At 39.1% G+C, this 21,228-nt stretch overlaps 1 protein-coding gene across 3 annotated transcripts in view; it reads right to left on the minus strand.

Annotated features, from left to right (window-relative positions):
• The window catches only part of trc (Serine/threonine-protein kinase tricornered), a 188,593-nt gene that overhangs the window by 61,757 nt on the left and 105,608 nt on the right, over positions 1 to 21,228 (minus strand). The window contains exon 1 of one of the 3 annotated variants that reach the window (XM_090383882.1): positions 3,233 to 3,289. The exons of the other annotated variants lie outside the window; for them this stretch is intronic. The gene's annotated coding sequence lies outside the window, so the exon portion shown is untranslated. Of the gene's footprint in view, positions 1 to 3,232; positions 3,290 to 21,228 lie in introns of those variants that run through there. 3 annotated transcript variants of the gene reach the window in all.

The following is a 21,228-nucleotide window of genomic DNA, read 5'->3' on the forward strand; positions in this document are numbered from 1 at the left end:
GGAGTGGACAAAATAATGGAAACACCTGATATAAGCAGTGAAGTTATTTTTTTTGTTGTTGTTGTTTCTTGCATGTAGTACTGTGAAGGAAAGACCTGTCTGAATTCCAAAGAGGTCAAATTGTTGGTGCACGTTTAGCGGCGGCATCGGCGAGTAAAACTGCTGATTTGTTTAATGTGTCCAAAGCAACTGTATCGAAAGTGATGTTTGCATTCACCAAGTATGGAAAAGCAAAATCTGATAGGACGAACTGTGGCAGAAAATCGAAGTTGACTGAAAGAGACCAACCAACACTAATAAGGATTGTAGCCCGAAAACATAAAACTACTACCTCAAAAATAATTGCAGAACTTAATGAGAGTCTCAGCGATCCAGTTCCTAGCAAAACAGTTCGACAAAAACGTCATAAAGCTGAAATTAATGTTAGAAATTTTAGGAAATGAGTAACGAGATTGGCCAATGCCAAGACACTCGTTACTCAGGGGTCGCTCTAAGATACACCACATGTCCACATGATGGTAATGCTAGAAAGAGGATGCAAAGGCGTAAGGAGCACAAAAATTGTACACTAGGCTACAGGAAATGCCATATTTTTAGATGAATCATCATTCATACTTCTTCCAACATCAGGGAGAGTTTACGTTTGGCGAATGCCAAAAGAAGCATCATCCTGACTGTCTTGTGCCAACCGCCAAGCATGAAGAAGGATCAACAATGGTTTGGGCAGCAATATCTTGATTTCTTTAGGTCCTATCATCACCCTAAACGGGAGAATTACTGCCATTGGTTACTTTGATATTCTAAGTGACTGTTCATCCAGAGTGCAAACATATTTCCCACAAACAATGTTCCGATACACACAGCCAGATGTGTCCAGTCTTGGTTTGAGGAGCATGAAACTGAGGCGAAGCATCGCCCATGGCCTGCACAATCATTATTGAGCTACTGTGGACATATTTGGTGATAGGAGCGAGAAGCAGATTTCTGCCACCAACACTCAAAAGAGTTTGAAAAGTTTCTCCATAAAGAATGGTTCAATATTCCTCTTAAGACGGTTCAAAATTTATTTGAATCTATTTCACGTAGAATACAAGCTATTTTAAAAGCAAAGGATAGCCCAACAACATATTACTGCATACCTGTAACTATTATCACGGGTGTTTCCACTATTTTGTCCACTCCCAGTACAGACTACTAAGTCTCATAAGCTAATGTATATTTGTTTTTCTAGACCCATCGGCTACTGAATTAGAGCCATGAGTACAGCGATATGTGGTATGCTGGAGAAGCTTCAGGTCCAACCCGTTATAAAATTTCTCAATTTATAAGACAGAGTAAGTAAAACAAATCCATAAGGAGATGTAAGCTGTGTATGGGAAGGATTACTCATCATATGAGGCTCTAAAAAATTGGAGAGGACAATTCAGGTGTGGGCGAAGCAGTGCGCACGGCGACCCAAGAGAGGGAAGACCTACTCAGCCACAGACTGTCATTGTGGCTAAAGTGAAAGTGTCCTTGAAGGAGAGAGAGCCTTGTGACTATAAATTTTAGAACAAATTAAGTGTACATTGGCCGTGGGTCTGCGTGTACCATACCGCATGAGTTCCTGCGCACGTTTATGGTGGCAGCCCGATGAGTTGATGTATAAACGCTGAATACCATTAGGACCTAGAAACAAAACAGATGGGCAAACAATAGAAACATTCATCAACAATCCTCAAAAAAGCCAAGGTTCAATTGTCTGCCAACAAGGGATTTTTTTTTAGGTAAACTATAAGGTATCATCTGTATAGATTAACACCCAAAAGACAACAGTATCACTGGACGGACTAAAGTTAAGAAAGGCTATCAAGCTGAAGAGACCCAAGAAGCTATTCAAAGGTGTCCGCCTACTAGACGACAATGCTACTACTTTCAAGGCTACTTTTACGGTGGATTTTCCAATCGGATGCGGCTTGAAAAAACCTGCAGCACCCACCTTATTCTCCCAACCTCTCGCCTTCGGACTTCTTCCATAAAGTGAAGAAACCATTATAGGGCCCCGGTTTCAGACTGATGAGGAGCCTCCGTAGCCGAGTTGTCAGGAGCCAGAGTGCAGTAGCACACGCTCTTTGAGTAGATCGGGATTCAAGTCCCTAAGTGCTAAACATGGTAGATCTGCCAACCCGTACTGAACCAGCGTGGCAGATTTAGTCCATTTCTCTCAACATGAATTGTTGAGGAAGCTTCCATCCTTCAGTGGATTGATAATGGCTGCTGCTTTAATTAACGAAATGGAAGCCTGATTTCGTGAAGTTCTATTCAAGAGACCTAAAGAGCTTATGCACAAATGGGAAATATGTGTAGCTCTGGAAAGTAGTTTATTTGAATCTATTTCACGTAGAATACAAGCTATTTTAAAAGCAAATGATAGCCCTTTTGAAATTGAGTAACTCGAATATTTCTAGGTGAGAGTAGATACTTATTGCCCTTCTCTGCACCCGTTCTAACAGATCTATATCCCTCCTAAAGCGAGGCCTGCAGACCTGTATATAATACTCAAGATGCGGCCTAACCATGGCCTTATACAAAGGGATAATCACCTCCTTATCCCTGCTAGCAAAGTTTCTGTATATCACTGATAAAACCCCATGAGCTATCCTGGCAACGTGTCTCCATTGCTCAGAGAATTTCATGTCTGACTGCACAATTATCCCCAGATCTTTTTCATTCTCCACTACCCTGAGTGTAGTACCACACAGTTGATAAGTTACTCTGGGGTTACTACTGCCCAGTACCTTGTATTTGTTACAGTTAAACTTCAACTGCCATTTTTCAGACTATCGACTCAATTTTCCTAGATCTTGTAGTAGCGCACCCTGATGACTGTTGTTTGATCAACCTGCCAACCTTTGTATTAGGCCATGAACATCTATGACGTCATCACGAGAATCATTATCTGTTATTCATATACATTTAGAAAATAAAAACGAATAAAAAAAACTGACAGTGAAATTTAAGCTTGTTCTTTTGAATTCATTAAAACACCCCTCTCTTCTGTTTCCAAAGAACAAACCCTGACGGTAACAGTATTCACATGACAGTTGATGACGTCATGGCAAACACATCATAAAAAAAAAAAAAAGGATGACAAGAAAGCGAACCCCAACATATCCAATAAAATTAATGCTGGTTATGAATTCCACGACTTATGAATAAAAATTAATAAAGGGGCAATAACATTAAGCTGTACCTTTTGTTTTTGAAGAATAACGAATTTCCACGCAGCCCACTAAAAATATAAAGCTGCTATTCTTAAAGTATCGAGATCACTATAGCAACTCTAGTCACTCCATAAATGCACACAAAGCGGTGACTGCTTCCGCGTGTGTCCGGACAAGAGGTTGGTAACCTATGGTACTGATGCCAAAGGCGGGACCCAAGACTTCACCCGTGTGGCACCACAAGACGATTTAGTTTAATCATTTTAGAAAGACACTGCCAAGAAAATCGCTAGAGAGACAGACAGGCGTGCCCCTGATCCAATTTAGTTATCAATGCGTTTCAAAAACGATTACCCTATGTGGACCAATTTTTAGAAAATAAGAGTAAGTACCTTACTTAAAGATCACCGCCCTCCGCCACAAGGTTTCAAATATTTACCACTGGCACCCGAGATATCACACACACACCTGTGAGAATCTACGCATAAGTCGAGGGAAATTTGCAACTTGAAATACATATTCAACGATGAATTTGAAACATCAACGATGATGATGTTTCAAATCTTCTTACAATTTTCGCCATTGTATTTACATTTGGACAACAACCACAGTAACAAAACACAAAAAGATACGTAAGAACTCATAGTATCATGGATGGTTAGAGATTATAAAAACATAAACAAACAAAATACATAATTTAAATTCAATTTCAATTTCTAAAGATTATAAATTTCGGAGTATGCATATAAAGGATATCTATTCCAGATAACAAAAGAGGTGGGATATAAAATGAAGAGCAAGATAAATTACTTCATTACTTCAGAGACCAAAATCTAACGGTAAAAGAATGCTGGCTACCTGCCAAGCGTTCTAATAGATCTATATGAGAGTGAAAGAATTATGGATGCTAATCGAGGAGAAAAAGAAAGAAAGAAAACGAAACATTTCCGTGGAAATATCTATATATAGAAAGAAGTGCGGAAGAATACAAACGTTGTTGGATAAGGGTGCAGCAAGTTAGTAAGAAAGGGGTCATTGTTTAATAATCCCCGTTTGCAAAGTCGACGATTTTGGGAGAGGTATAAGGAGAATCAACTCTGGACTGGATTTTATATTTATACAAGGTTAATAGTTCACAACAAAAGTAAGACTGTCTCGCTGACAGACACCAAACTGTTTATACGCCCATGAAGGTATATTTGTGTTATGCTTATGGCAAGAAAGTCTAAAAGTCAAGGTTATTCCAAGTGGAGCAGGAGTTCCCATCTTTTTTTTTTTTTTTTTCAACTTGAGTAATAACGTTATTAAGGACAGGACAGAGTTGGCTGGGAAATGTTTGCCACTCATTTTTATCCCATACAGCTAAGTAACGGTATACATACAACTAGTGATATACAAACCAGAGACCGGGAACTTCCGAAATTGAAAAAAATATGATCTTGTTTAGAAATGGAGTACTGTATTTCAAAGGGGGGGGGGGAATAATTATTTTTAATCGAAAATTTAATCGGCAATTAATTGCAAACCAGACCCAAGATCAGCATTTTAGGGAGTTAAATAAAGGAAGTATGGTCCACAACCCTGCAGATACGACAGGCGCTAATAGTTCATGACGTTCCAAACTCAATATTAAGTACATTCACATGATGCCTCAACTTGCAGGTCCCAATCATGTAGTCCTCTGCAACCAGACCCCATTCCAAAAATGCAATAGCAATTTCTTCTCAACACTGAATAGTGAATACTAAGCTAGATTAATACGCTGCAAGGAACTATATACCATCTTCAGATCAATTTTATACTCAAAATTAAGCAGTTACCTAGTGGATAATCTGATCATGACCCCTAAGAATGGCGGTCTAGATATAAACATTACCCGAGAATTTCCTTCAATCCTGGCCCGCAGGGGTAGGGGATTCTAGAGTAATTGAAAAACTAATCAACTTAAAGGGAATTCTTCCCGCAAACACCAAATAAATCATGAACAGCTTGCGACATAAACAAGTTTAGGTCCCAAGCTGTTCTGGAAACTTACGAAGCGGAGAGCTTACCCGCTCATAGAATTTATCTGCTATGGAGGGGGAACGGAATATTTTGGTAACCCCACTTGTTTGGGATCACTCAATGCCTTTACCGAAAACACACTGCACCCCTTCTTCGCAACGTAAGGTTTAACAGTAGAAGTGAATAAGAACCTCGGTGCTTGGAAACTGTAGATACCAAATAAACCAACGTGGATGAGAAACATGCAAGTCTTCCATCGGCCACACTGTCCTTTCAAGTAACGAGTTCCACATGCGCTCTTACCCATCACGAACTTTTCTATGTTCCAGCGACGAAAAGATGCCCTATTAAAGATTCGAAAATTACTACTGAATGCTTCCAGACTCGACTGCTAATTCCTGTAACATAAACTTCGATATATCAACCACGAGAGGATGAACTCTTAACTTATAACGCTGATTTACGTATTGATATCATGAATATTCAACTGCGTGAAATACATATGGATGAAAGATAAATGTATCTTTAAGCGTGATCTGCACGCTCTCAGATAGTTAGCTGCTGTCCTAATCCTGGATTAATTAGACTGGCTAACAATTTTTTTAGGGAAATATTCCAGTTAATAGAAGAACCCGCTACTTAACACAACTTTGTTTTATTTTATTAAGACTGTGTTTCTTATTAAGATATTTGTTATCTGAAGTCTTGAAATGATTAACATTTTATTAATATTTGCATAACACGCTGAAATTGAAACTGGATTGTCTATGATTTTACCATTTCGAACCTGGAGGGGATCAATAAAGGTAAAGTAAGATGCAGCCACTATCAATCCACTGCAGGATGGAAGCCTCCTCAACAATTCATGTTGAGGGAAATGAACCATAATCTGCCACGCTGGTCCAGTGCGGTTGGCAGATCGACCGTATTTAGCAGCCAGGGATTTGAATCCCGGTCTACTCAAAGAGCGTGTGCTAACTGCACTTCCTCTCATAACCACTCAGCTACAGAGGCCGCTGGAGGGGATCAATATGATTTACTATCTTTTTTTTTTTTTTTTTTACATTAACACACCGCACGAGAAAAACTCTGTCCCGCTCTCAGCTCTTTGCGCCACGGATTTCTCACACTCAGCTTTGGCTTTCCTTAATCGTTAGAATTGAACCAGTCTACTTAAGTCCTCTTTTTGTGATGTTTAACCACTGGGACAAATATGTTTGGGGGTTCCAGGATTTTTTATTTTTATTTTTTTAATGAAAGTCCCAAACACAAAAAGGTATTAGAATCTATAGTACCGTACATGGGTTGTAGGCTGAGAAGACAGAAGATAATTGACGACATTATATTTGAATTTCTTTAGACTGTATTTTCCGGAAATACATGTGTAAGAAGGTTGTTCTAGCGAACACAAGTAGAAGGGATATGTGAAGAAGAGAAAAAGTTGGTTCTGTGAATTAGGTGACAGTGAATAGATGCTGATTGGTTGTGGCATGTGTTCGGGCTGGATTTGAACAGAGAGAGAGAGAGAGAGAGAGAGAGAATTTTCTACAACCATCCTTTTCCGGTTTAAATTTATTCCCCTTTGTGCGTTTCATCTTAGGAATGCTTGTGACGGTTTCCTTGTAAGACACTGTGCCCGACTTCCCCCCCCCTCCCCCACACACACCTTCCCTTGTATTTGGGCGTGATAACGATTCAATAGGCTTTTCACGCTGGGAGATTTTTAATTTGGTGGTAAACTCCCAGCACATAGAAATGCTATTTCGAACAGCTTCTCTTTTTTTTTAAATACAAAATATGTCAGGGCTACCCAACTATTTTTAAGTATAGTCCCCTTAACTTGTTTATATTTTGTTCTTAGTTCCATGACTTACAAGGACAACAGGTTTTTCCCATGTAATATACTGCGTTATAGATAGACACTAAAACAAAATATATAGATTTGTTTAAAAGGCAATTTTAAATTACTTTAAAGATCAATAACACTGAAAATGATTCTGAACATTGAGCTTATGTGGTATGTTGCACTGAACACTGAGAATATCGTGATCCAATTGGAGCACCATATTCACAATGGCTAGGAAACCGATATAAATAGGTGTGTGTGTGTGTGTGTGTGTGTGTGTGTGTGTGTGTGTGTGTGTGTGGCAAAACCTGACTAATCTAATTCGGACTCTATAATTCGGAGTGCCATATTTTATGTTTGTATTTAATTTATTGCAGGATGCAGATTTTTCCTAAATCACAATTTATCGATACAATTCCTTTTTTTTTTTTTTTTTTGACAATTCTGACAGTGAATAGGGCACAAAAGATAGTGGCCATTATTAAAAATTATAATAAAATTCTATTTACCTGGTTAGAATTTTCCGATTTTCCTGGTTGGAGTAGGGTAGAGAACATAAGTACACGGAAAAATCTATTAAAGATGATTAGCTTCTTATTAATTAAGATGGCATCAAAGATGAAGAGTATTAAAATGTGTTGCAGAACAGTGACGAAAGGATATTAATATCTTTGTACCGAATATCATATCAGGGTAGCCTATCAGATGACCATCAATGTGGTTTGGTAAACACTTCTTGAGTGCACTACGTCATCTAATAATCGAAAGATTATCAAATAACACAGTTGAAATACTGTATAACGCAATGAGGCACACCACCTAACTTGTTTCGTTTTATTTATTTTTGACAAAAAAGGAAAAAAAAAAAAAAAGTTAATGTATGCAATACGCTACATTTCGGGCACATTCGCAATTGATAATAATTCAGGATTAATATAGAAAAAAAAAAATTAGCAAAAAGCTAAAAGACGTTTTATGCGCCGACCGAGAAAATTTTGTTTCTGCGCATATACCACACTGTCCATTCGTTTCTTTAACCAGTGTAAATGAAGAAATATAATATCCATTTCTTCATTTACAATATATGGTACATGTATATGGATAGCGAATGTGATATACATGGGGGGGGAAAAAATGCTCGATTTCCATCTACTGGGAGTCAAGTTATTACATGAGGACGGACTGACAAAGAAATAATAATTGTTGAAATTCTATCAGTCCCATTTTAATGAAATTTGGAATGGCTCTACAAATCTTTCTAAAATCCAAAATTTCATGAAAATCCATTCACTGGAATTCAAGCTGTTACATGCGCGCGGACGGACAGACAGAACGAAGACAACACGCGCATTACACGTATAATGCTAAAGCGCCTAAAAAAAATTGAAGTAAACACTAAAATGAATTAGGCCTTTCAGACATACCCGGGGTGAAACCTGCTCTTCCCTAGAGAAAGAGGATGGAAAATTCATGTGCATGACACGTCTGTTGTATTAGTCATCCGAGTTTAGTCTATTGTGCTTTGTGCTCAGCCTAACTGTTGATTCATAAACCAAGCAAGTTTTTTTTTTTTTTTTTTTGCATGGGGTCAACTGGTATATCTGGAATAACCATCACGTTCTAGTAAACTGCTGGTAAATAAATGAGGTATCACATTTCGATTTTAAAGCCATCTCCCGTACTCTTACCGAGAAGAGTAAAATCTGAAATTGCCCCGTTTTTCTAAGAATCCTCACACTTCAACAGCAAGAGCACTCAGTCAGAGAATAAACCACAATATTCCATGAAAATAGGAAGAAACTGCATAATTCTGAGGAAATGAAAAACACGGAAGAAAAAAAATTACAAAAAACATTACATAAAACCGATACATGTAATAGATACCGGTTATCCTGTTTCAATCATATGGAGAAAACAAATAACATCATTTTCATCCTACCGTTACCATGGTTACGAAGCTACTAACCTTCGATGCTTATTGCTAAGAACATAGCATAAACGTCTATTTTTCGTCCAATGAGAGAGAGAGAGAGATTTGTAAAAAAATAATAAATGGGATAGCAGGGAATTTAATACTCAAGTAATCAAGTAGTTTACTCGAACTAGAAGCAATATTGAGTATGGAGCAGAAATTCTAGATATTATATCAAGAATGGATACAGTTTATATTCTGAATAAGGCTAATGATCTCATTAAATAAATTCGGATGGTAAGACTTTGGTAATAAAATGGAAATACCGGTACCTTTTAGATGAATACCAACAACACTTTTTTGCAGCGACACTTTTTTTTTTGAAAAAGCATCGCTGCAAGAGACCTTAAAATCAATATAAGCACGCACATCACAAAACTCTAATCCAGAGTGTGTTTACCATGGAAAGGCAATTCGCAGAAATGGTGACGTCGACAAGTGGCATGACCGGTTCGCACAAAACAGTACGGCCACACCGAAGTACAATGTCACAGCAAGTATGACAAGCAGATAAGAGACTATTTTGCAACAGCAGGAAGGCCTACTCCCTTCGTGAATACTATTCATCGCAGGAGATAAGCGTGTACAATGGTAAAAGGGGTCATTCCACTTCTTTTTTTATGATGTTGTTTTTGGTTCTTTTTTTTTTATTGTGTTGACACTAACAGCATAGGTTTTCCAGAGCCAAAAGCAGGGGAATGGAATTTTTAATAAATGTTTGTGTCCCACGACCTTTATTTAATTTTATTTATTATTTTTTAAAGGAAAATTTCGACCACCATCTTGAATTTAAATCATTCTGCTTCACGTGTGAGTATATTTCGAATTAATGGTGAAAAGAACCTGCTAAGAACCACTCATTATTTTGGAATCTCCCCTCCAGAAAGAATATTTTTGATTGGGGTCTTATTTTCTCATTTGTCTTCTGAATATATCCAAATACAGTGTACACCATTCACTGTGATAAAAGATAAATGTTATTAATCCTGTAATGAATGGTTCTGAAAAGTGAGGCCCTCACTTTTCCAAACGAGCCATATTCCCAAATCCTGTTTCAAAATTCATTGGCAAGTTTCATACGAAAGATTTTTCGTATGAAAAATACCAATTTCGAAGGGAGATTGGAGCGTGGCGAACAAGTGGCCTTCTTTAAACTTTACAGAACACTAAAAAGTATTCTAATGGTACAAAGCATCTTCTGTGAAAGCTGTTTTTAACATTTTGTCAGTTTATGTTTTGCACTTTTCCCTAATGTGATGCAAATTTGCCGCCCTGTAGATTCAAACTGACTGCAGATAAACGGGTAATTCATGCTATGTCTGGATGAGTCGCCACAGGACCGGATAATTCATAACGGGTAATAGATAAACGGGTAATTCATGCTATGTCTGGATGAGTCGCTGAACATGTCGCAACTTGCATAATTCAGTCCCCGAACTTTTTGATCACACCTCGTATACTCATATCATCACTTTGACATGGCTCGCCTGTCAATTAATAATTTTTTAAACGATTTCATTCGTTGAAGTCATAAATGTGTGCGGAGAATTCTTATGCCCCCCACCCTTTTCTCCCATGACTGTTGGGAATACCTAAATTCTGCCAGTTCTTCTAGGTCTCCACAACTATTCAGGAATATGCTAAAAGTTTCCCGTAGTGTCCTGTGATTAGCGAGCAATGGATGGAAATTATAACATAGTCATTGCGGAATATCTTCTGAACCTATCCAAATATTTCTAAAACGGATCATGTTGATATCAAGGTTAAGTTAAGACATTCTCAAGCAGTCCTGGGAGTAACGTCCAGGAATACAATCACGAATAAAAAGGATTAATTCCGGAAATTCGGGTTTTTCGCCAAGAAAACGGCAAATCAGCCAGAGAACGCAAGCAATTTGCAGACGTATTATATATGGTGCAATATGGCTGAAGTTGCTAATGTGCCTAAAACCACAACAACCAACTGAGAAAAAAAAAAACAGACGTAGTATCATCACCCAAACGTCATTAATATATACTGTTTATCTTCTTTTAACTACACTGGTCAAAACAGTTAGAGGATCACAGAAAGTGCAAACAATGTTTGTGTCAATATGATGACATAACACATTATGAGGTAACTGAATCTTAAGTTCCGATCACCGCATGTTATAAACGTTCACCGTGAAGTTGCTTTAAAAGCAACTTCACAGTGAACAGTAATTGTGGCTTTATTGGATCATGACACATCAGAAGAAAAGTACTATATGCTTGTAGGAACAGCTTTTGTCACTTTTTAGATGGAATGTGCACATACAACGGCCTTTAGTATAATTTGAGATAGCCAGACATTGCCAGATATGTTTCGAAGCTGCGATGCATCGATAAAATTGTTGTTGTTATTTGGTTTTCAGGAGCATTAGCAACTAAGGCCATATTGCTCCGGGGATATGAGGTGGTCATTCCCTGACCTTTCCGCATCCTCCGTATTTGGTGGTGACGGGCTCGAACCCCGGTCTAATCAAGAAGCGTGTGCTATGCACTGCTGCTCCTTCCCACCTGGCTACGGAGGCGCCGATAAAATCAAAGTATCGACGAGTTGTTGTAGAATCAGTCGCCAATGAACAGTCCATTGTTGTTGTTATTTGGTTTTTATGAGCATTAGCAACTAAGGCCATATTGCTCCGGGAATATGCGGCGGTCATTCCCTGACCTTTCCGCATCCTCCGTATTTGGTGGTAAGGGGCTCGAACCCCGGTCTAATCAAAAAGCAGGTGCTACTCACTCCTGCTCCTGCCCACCTGGCTACGGAGGCGCCGAACAGTGCGTACGAGCTGCAATACGTCTTTCCAGAGCGTCCAAGACATACTCAATGGAATTCAGGTCGAGAGAAGCAGGCAAGCCAACCCTATACAGGCCATATCCTTATCTTTTAACATTGCTGACCATCTGTCCTATGGGATTTGGCGCAGTCGTTCATCAGCATGACTTTTCGCCTACAGTATCAGCATCGGGAAGGATCGTGGGTCGCAGGCCATCATCTCAATCCCTGCGTGCAGTCTGTGTCTTGTTACTGATGATGTAGAGACCACTCGGTGGTCTTTACGACCACCGAGACTAATGCCACCCCGCACCAGCAATCTATCTCCACCGAAGTGACTGCGTGCAAAACTAGTCTTGTTTCAAATGCAGCGGGCTCCTTTTTTCACGCCAAACTAGGACCCGACGAGAATCCGATTGCATGTTGCATCTGGACTCATCTATATAGAGCACAAGGCGCCATTCTTCGTCAGTTCAATTAAGTCTATTTCGAATGCTCTCATTCTTCTGGGACCTACGATTAAGATACTCAAAAAAAATGGAACACACGCCATATTAATGCCCAAAATATACTCCGGATATTTCGCATCAGAAACTGACCCAGGAAAAACTACACACCTCACTGGATCACCGGAATGGACCCCCCAACCTGTGAGGCAATCAGGATTTGTTGTCACTAAGGTGGTTGGTCCACCTTAGTGACAACAAATCTTATACAACCTACATGGTCCAAAACAGGGATGAAACAAGTATACTACTTTGAAAAGAAACCCATTGATAAAGATCAGACAGTTGGTCTCCCTCTTGACCTCCTAAGCGAATTCCAAAGGGAATGGATTCCCAAACTGAGAGGCAGCCGGGTGTGTTAAGGTTGACCTTCTAAGCCACAACAAACTGCTATGAAATGAGTGGACTAAAACACGGAAGAGACTTTCTTACCACAGACAAAGAAAACATACCAATAAAGACTGGAGGCAGAACATATTAGTGTCCTCACAGTTACTGTGACTCAACTCGGTCAGAGACACCACAGAAGAACCTCATCTCGCTTTGTTGGGCACCTGAACTAAAGGACATCCAAGGTGGTCATATGAATCATCATACACTGTTTCTCTCTTGAACGGTGTTTTCTTTCCCTTCCCGAGGGGAGAGGGGGCTTTGCCCCCCACTCCTCCCCTTTCCCAAATCTCTTCCTTCTGGTGGGGCACGGGCCTGCTCCGCTGCAAACTCTGGGTTATCCTCTCTATAGGCCCCTTACTTCCTTTTCTTCCCTCCAGTCTTCAGCCTCCCCACTGCCCTTTACTGTTGACTTTCACAGCGTTTTCAGCCTTACGCGTCTAAATTTAACTACATCAAAATTTCTTGCCCAACCCATTTAGGAATATAGAAAATATTATTTCAGAGTATAGCTCCTCGGAAGCTTCTTCTAAATTATTCTAACAAACGCTAATGACTAACCGCTAGAATTTTTTTTTTTAAGTCCTAGCCACTGAAATCACAGGAAAGTAGGTGGCAGGACCCTCCAGAGTACTATATATTACAGGTAACACCCGGCGACCCCCCCCCCCCGTGGCACGATATGGTAACGTCGGGTCCCATTAAGAGCCAGGCAGCTAACAGGCCGGATGAACAAAGGACACAATATACTTTTAAATCCCTGGCTTGTCCAATACAGTGTACATACGCGGAGATGGGAGAAATCCCAGGAGCCGTTAGACCCAAATATACCTATACCCGCCATAGGTCTTGTCGCATAAAGTCCATGCCTGTGCAGATAATTATTTCGGGCTGACACTTGTTTCCCTGTCGCTACTACAAAGTGTCCGAATAGTTGGGTAGCCTTAAAGTGTTGATTTGCTGGCACGGAGAGGAGAGAAAGAGAGACATCGTTTCTCGGCGTTGTTGATAGTGTCTGACCCCGACCTGGATGTCTACCAAATCATTGTGATATACCTAGCTATGACGCAACTTGGCGTTGTGACTATACTACCTCCATGTTTCTCTGCGATAATCGATAGGTGTGTTGTCATTTCACGAATGAGACGCATCTGCACCATGGTTGAGTCTTTAAAGAAACCCGCACGAATTTGCATGTTCTTGGCATGTATTTGTTGGAAAACATTAATTTATATCAGCAAGTCAGTCCGTGAATGTGTGTTGTTATTTTGGCCACAGTGGACATCGATACAATAGATTGTTCAATATTTGTTCAATAGATTGTTCAATTATTGTGCAGTGATCCGCTAACTGTTTTGATCAGTGTAGTTGGTACTTGTCTACGTGTAATAATGAAATCATACAAGAGTCAGAATAAAATGCTTCGTTATTTAAGTAGTGCACTGTCTATTTTTAATTTTCTTTTCCATATTAAGACACAAAACAAACTGAACCTAAGCAAACATACGGTTTGCAGTTATCCCATGTAAGGTAAATATCCTCAAAATACCAGAAACTGCTGCACATATGGAGCAAAATAGTCGACATCTTCATGAGAAATCACAGTCACGAAACCTTGAATTGCATCACTCTCGTGCAGAGTGAATCATCAGCTGTTCCAAGGGCAAATACAGTAATCTGCTGCATTTGAAACGAGACGAGTTATACAGAGAAGCTTTGCCTATATCGAACTGTTCATTTAAACAGCTCGATTCAGTCTGTCTGTCGCAGGCAACTTGGCGCCGGTAAAGTGCTCTGCCGTGTTGCTTATCCTTGGTCAGTTCAAACATCAATCACAGAGGGAAGAAGAAACAGAGAGGAAAATACGAAGAACTTCATGAATAAAATAACATTTATGGATGTGAATGCCATTATCGAATAATAATCAACTGTTTTCTGTATCATCCCGAGTATGAAACTGTCAGATTTTTCCGGGGGAGGGGAGAAGAGGAGATTGATTTATATTCAGCGTCTAGATATTGTTGTGCAGTGACTCCTAATCACAAGAAAGAATGTGATGTGTTTTGTTGTAATGGCTTTGCATTTGAAATCATGATGACAACCAGAGTACGATTTGATTGCAAAAAATCATCTAAAATTTGAAACCCGACCTAAAAGAGTAACTAACTATAACATGTTTTTGTAAAATTTAAAAAAATAATAATAATAAATAAATAAACTAATTTATTCCAGTTTTCTCTCTGGCCGTTCACTGCCTTCTAACTGCTCCACTAATGCAGGTATTCCCCAAGGTTCGGTTCTTTCTCCCACTGTTTTCTTCTTGTATATTAATGATCTTCTTCCATTGACCGGAAATCCTATCCACAGTTTGCTGATGATAGCACATTGCATTCCACCTTCCAGTTTGAGAAACCATGCCCTGCACAAATAGCTTCAACTTCTCAAATATCCACTACCAATTCCTTAAATGCTATCTCCAGGTAATTCTCCAGTGGGGCAAAGATAATTTAGTTGATTTTAATCCTTCTAAAACTCAGAACTGTCTTAAATCTCGCAAAAAAAAGGTTTCCTCTGCTCATCTTCAATGACACAGATTTCCAGGCAAGATCATATATCTCTATTAGGGATTACCCAGACTTATCTCTCTCTTGGCATAAGCACATCACAAATATTGCTTCCTCTGCATCTAAAAAGCTAGGTTTTCTCTTTCACTGTTGACATTACTTTTCTTCTGAACAACTTTTCACTGTGTACAAATCTCAAATCCGTCCTACTATGGAATATTGTTCCCGGATCTGGGGTAGTGTACCTAAAACCTGTCTCAGGCTTCTAAACTGTATTCGAAAGAGGATAATCAGGTTAATTAATAACCCATCTCTTACAATGTCTCTCCCCACTCTATCTCAGAGACATTCTGTTTCTACTGCATGCTTTTTCTATAGATACCTCCATGGGCACTGTTTTGAATTGGAGTATATATCCCACCCCCTCCCATCTCTTCCTAACCATTCCGAACACATGCCGCAACCAGTCGACATCCTTTTACTGTCCGACTCCAAACTCACAGAACCAACTTTTCTTCTTTCTCTTTTATTCCTTCAACTGCCGTTTCCTGGAACAATCTTCCTTCATACGTATTTCCTGAAAATTACAATCTACAGGAATTCAAGTCTAATGTTAACAAGTATCTTCTTAACCTTCAACCGATGTACGGTACGAAGTACTACAGGTTCTAATACCTTTCGTGTTTGGGGATTTCATCAAAAAAAAAATAATAATAAAATTAAAATGAAACGATGACAATACAGCGTATGATTTGATTGCAAAAAATCGTCTAGAATTTGAAACCAGATCTGAAAGAGTAACTATCCATAACCGTAATATGTTTTTGTAAATGAAAAATAAATAAACAAATAAATAAACTAATTTACCACAATGAATTTTAAAGAAATCCTCAAGTTTCAACAAAACTCTCAAATCGTCTGCTCTCGCCCAGACTTGCCGATTTTGCGCCCTCTACAAAACTCGAATATTTCACTTCGTCTTCCCTATATTCCATAAAACAGGATAAAAATAAACGAAGGCCAGCAACCAACTTTATTTGCGTCCTTTTATGAATTACATTACACTATGACTCTGCCCTCTCATTGGGGAATGTTTGAGAAGTTGTTAAACCTTTCCAAGTCAAGGTCTCATTTTCCATTTAGGGCTTGAACTGAATGCCCTGCTCAAACTTCGGCATAATATCGCACAGATAAAATACACTGCTCTACCGTTAATATCCGGACACCCCTCCATAGATGGGGAAACAGGTCCTATGCATGCAACATGTCACAGAAACTGCTATAAATATGCACACTGGGCTTCGAACAGACAATTGCAAAAGTGGGAATGCAAGATGACACGTTCAACAGAATTAAGAGACTTCCAAATAGTAGGATGCCGCATAAGCAAGTTCTGTACGAGACATCGCAGTCACTCTGGGAATTCCTAGGTCAACGGTTAGTGACGTCATATGCAAATGACAGAGGAATGGGGCTGAATCTGCCAACAAAACAGCCTAGTATATTTCCAAAACTAATAGAACGAGAGAAGAGAATTCTACGAAGAACTGTGCTCGCAAATCGTAATTTGCCATTGTCTCAAGTCATACAAACCCTCAGAGTATTGTGACTAAAGTCAGCACTAGTACAATACGAAGGACACTCCATAATATGAGTTACAATGGTCGTGCAGCTGATCACCTCAACAAATGCTAGATACCGATTAGCATGGTGTAAGGAGCGTGAATCCTGGATTGTAGAGCAGTGGAAAACAGTCCTATGAACAGACGAGTCGAGGTTCGCACTCTACCAGTCTGATGGCCGTTCCTGGGTGTGGCGAATGCCAGGGGAACAGTTCCTTACTGATTGTATCTTCCCAACAATGAAATTTGGTGGAGTGTTATAGTACGGGGCTATGGTTTGGTTTGGGCCATTAGTCATTATCGACAAAACCATGAATGCCGTGCAATGCTGGACAATTATGCACTTCCAACATTATGGCAATACTTCGGGGAAGGAACATACCTGTATCAGCAAGACAACGTGCCTTGGTGGTAGATGACTTTCATCAACCGGTGAAATACCACCACTTTGCTTATTCGAGGCCTGAAGTGGTGAAACCCATGTTTAGTCTCTAGAGCAAAGTTTCCGGCATCCCCTTACCCCATACTTCTCCTTCAACCCATGCACGGTACTAAGTGCTATAGGTTTTGATGCCTTTCGTGTTTGGGGTTTTCATAAAAAAAAAAAAAAAAAGACAACGCGCCTTGCCACACTGATTGGGTAGTAACGGAGTGGTTTGAGGACATGGGTGTGGAAAAGTTAGATTGGCCATACCAGAGTCCTGGGTCTGAACCAACCCTATCCAGCATCTTTGGGATGTATTGGATCGATGGGTACATGCACGTGGAGATGGCCAAACTGGTGACTGCGTTAAAGGCCGAGTGGAGGAACATATCACGTGCCATTTATAAAAAAACTGATTGAGAGTATGCCGCGAAGATTGACGGCCGTCATAAAAGCAAAAGGTTTCAACACAAAATATTAAATGACACAATAAAAGCTATTTTTTTGTCTAAAGGCAAGTGGATATTAATAGTAGGTCAGTGTATGTGATGACGAATCTAGATGACATATTGAACACAGTTTTTTTTTTTTTTTTTTTTGAAAACATATACAGTACTGTATATCGAAAAAAAATGCTACACTGGGCACCAAAACCAATCGTTTCTTGTTCCAAAGCCAAACTGATTCTGCTCTTGTTCACAGGCAAGGCATCATTTCACTTCTGCTTTTATTTTAACAAGACCGCCAATATGGATTCCGTCGACGTCAATTCACTAGTGATATATTAAATTATGTTACATATCGTTGGACAAATTCGATGGAAAAGTTCGATGAAACTCGAGTAGTTGCTCTTGATATTTTCAAAGTTTTTGAGCGTGTCTGACAAAGGTCCTCTAGATAGTAACACTGGTTTTTTTTTTTTTTTTTTTTTTTGTTTTTTTTCGCAATTGAATACTTTTGTTTGCTAACTTTTCGATGCTAGTGTTCCCCAAGGTTCAGTTTTCTCCCAGTCTTTTCCCTTTGTATATTAATGACCTTCTACTGACTCTAAATCCTATTATAATTTTGCTGATGACAGCAATATACTGTATTCCTGTTTGAGAAACCTTGGCCTACAAAAACAACTTAAAAACTTCTCAAATATCCACCTAAAATGGCGATCTCCAAATAATTCTCCAATGGGGCAAAGAAAAATTGGTTAATTTTAATACTTCGAAAATTCAGTCCTATCTTATTTCTTGGAAAAAAATAAAAGAAAAAAAAGTCTCTACTGCTTCCATGCTCATCTTCGATGACACGGATTTCTAGACAAGACCATATATCTATATTGAGGATTATTCCAGCTTGTAACTTCTCTTGGCGGCGCCTCCATAGTCAGGTGGGTAGGAGCAGCAGTGCGTAGCACACGCTTCTTGATTAGACCAGGGTTCGAGCCCGTCACCACCAAATACGGAGGATGCGGAAAGGTCAGGGAATGACCACTGCATATCCCGGAGCAATATGGCCTTAGTTGCTAATGCTCCTAAAAACCAAATAACAACAACTTCTCTTGGCATAAGCACATTACAATTACGCTGCATCAAAAAGCAAAACAACAAAAAAAAAAGTATTTTTTCACGTTCTCAGCGTTACTTCTAGACTAACCAGCTACTGGCTCTGTACGTATGTCAACTCGAACACTGTTTCCACATCTTGGATTGGTATCACGAAAAACTTTTCTCAAGATCCTAGACTATTCAAAAGAGACAAGTCAGGTTAAAGGTTAACTAATGATGTCTTACAGTCTCTCCCGTCTCACAGACGTTATATTTCTGCTAAAAGCCTTTTCTATAGATACTTGGGCACTGTTCTTTTGAATTGGAACCTGTAATTCTTTCATTGTCTTCAAACCAGTACAAAATACCCCAACCAGTCAAATTCATTCACTATCCAACTCCAAACTCACAGAACCAACTTTCCCTCTTGCTCATTTATCCTTTCTACCTCTGTTATTTGGAACAACCTACCTTCAGAAGTATTTCCCAAAAATTAAAATCTAAAGAACTTCAAGTATAATGTCAACAAGTGTCTTCTCAACTTAACACAATGTTGTTTGTTTGTTATTTGGTTTTTAGGAGCATTAGCAACTAAGGCCATATTGCTCCGGGAATATGCGGTGGTCATTCCCTGACCTTTCCGCATCCTCCGTATTTGGTGGTGACGGGCTCGAACCCCGGTCTAATCAAGAAGCGTGTGCTACGCACCACTGCTGCTCCTTCCCACCTGGCTACGGAGGCGCACTTAACACAATACTAATACAATATAATATGCTCGAATACTTTCGTATTTGGGTGTTCATTAAAAAAAAAAAAAAAAAAAAAAAAAAGTTTTCTTATTCGTATTGTGTTATTTTAACTTACAGTTCGTAAGGTACTTCTTAAGTAAATATTTAAGACATTCTCAGCCTAAAAGAAACGGTATAAAATGTGTTCTGTAAAACACCACAGAAATTGTGTTGCTGTCTTTATACACAAGAATGCTCAACACAGGAAATGATCGTATGTCCCTTGAACATTTGGAATGCCTTTTTTACAGGTATTAAGATACCTTATTTTTCGCAGGACACCATCTGACCCAGGGTTGAAAAGTCAACTTGTAAGGTTAAAGCAGAGAATGAATATGAAACTGTTACTTGAAATGGCACAAATGGAAGGAGAGAGCGACAGCTCAAAGATGTATTGGAAAAGGGAGAACCCGAGGTGGTGACCGGAATTTATATACCCTTAGCAACCAAAGTGCTTTCGTTTCTACACAGCAGGGGCTAGTACGGCGTTATTGACCACTCTTGTAAAAGCAGCTGCACGCACACATTGTAACCTCATAACTTGTACACTGACATTTATGAAAAGTAGCATCTGCTCTGACAAAATCTGTTTATCGTACATTTATTTCATTCTAGAAAATAATATTTTGCGTTTAGAAAATAATATGTACAGTCAATTATCTTACAAATCTATAACTCTTTGGTTCAAAAGTTAGTTAAAATCCTGTTTGCAATGTAATTACGTATTTTTTTTTTTAAATGAAATTTGACGTTCTTGTAATTTACCATGATAAATCGGCAGTTCAGAGTACGATTCAGATTTAAAGTCCGATTTTAAGCTCAAAAACACAAATCGAGATGGCTATATAAAAGTGCACAACAGAACCATGAATTTCTAATTTAACAAGATACAGAACATAACGTATATTTGGGAGATCCGCCGCAGTGGATGACTATTGTCAGATGAAGAAGAAGAGCTGGTGCAAACCCCACTATCTCTGAACCATGGGCCAATTGATGAATTAGTATTAGTAACGGCCGCATGGTGCAAGAAATTGAGATAATCCCATCAAGTACACATGAGAAAAATGCTTCTTGATATTTAAAATGTCAAGGTTATATCTTAACTTCTGACCAATATATATATATAGTGTATATAAAGAACTGATCCTCGACGTTTCTCTTCTGAAGAGAAGCTGGAAGATGATCCCGTCACTATTACATTAGGAAAATATACTAGGGATGGTTTGATCCAAGCTTCGTGCACAAAACACTATCAGCTTACATCATCCCAATAGGGCTCAGCTGATCGAAGAATTCTTTCAGTGAGGATATTCTTTGGTCTTCAAACCGATTTAGCATATCTGGAATTCTTTGAGGGGCGAAAAACTAGGTAATATTTTTCACCTCCTCCTTCGCAGACGCCTAGTAATACGGTTTCACAAAAGATTTTATAGAATTATTTTATTTTTTTTGATATCTCAGATTGCATGGTTGTAAATCAACTTTTGAACACTAGTGTGTGTGCCCTCGCGAGTAGCACAATGGATATAAGCACCTGGCTTGAATTCCTCCAATGACGGGAGGAATTTTTAT

Source organism: Mastigoproctus giganteus, chromosome 10 (genome assembly GCF_048544385.1).
Source record: "Mastigoproctus giganteus isolate SK-2022 chromosome 10, ASM4854438v1, whole genome shotgun sequence".
NCBI lineage: Eukaryota > Metazoa > Arthropoda > Arachnida > Uropygi > Thelyphonidae > Mastigoproctus > Mastigoproctus giganteus.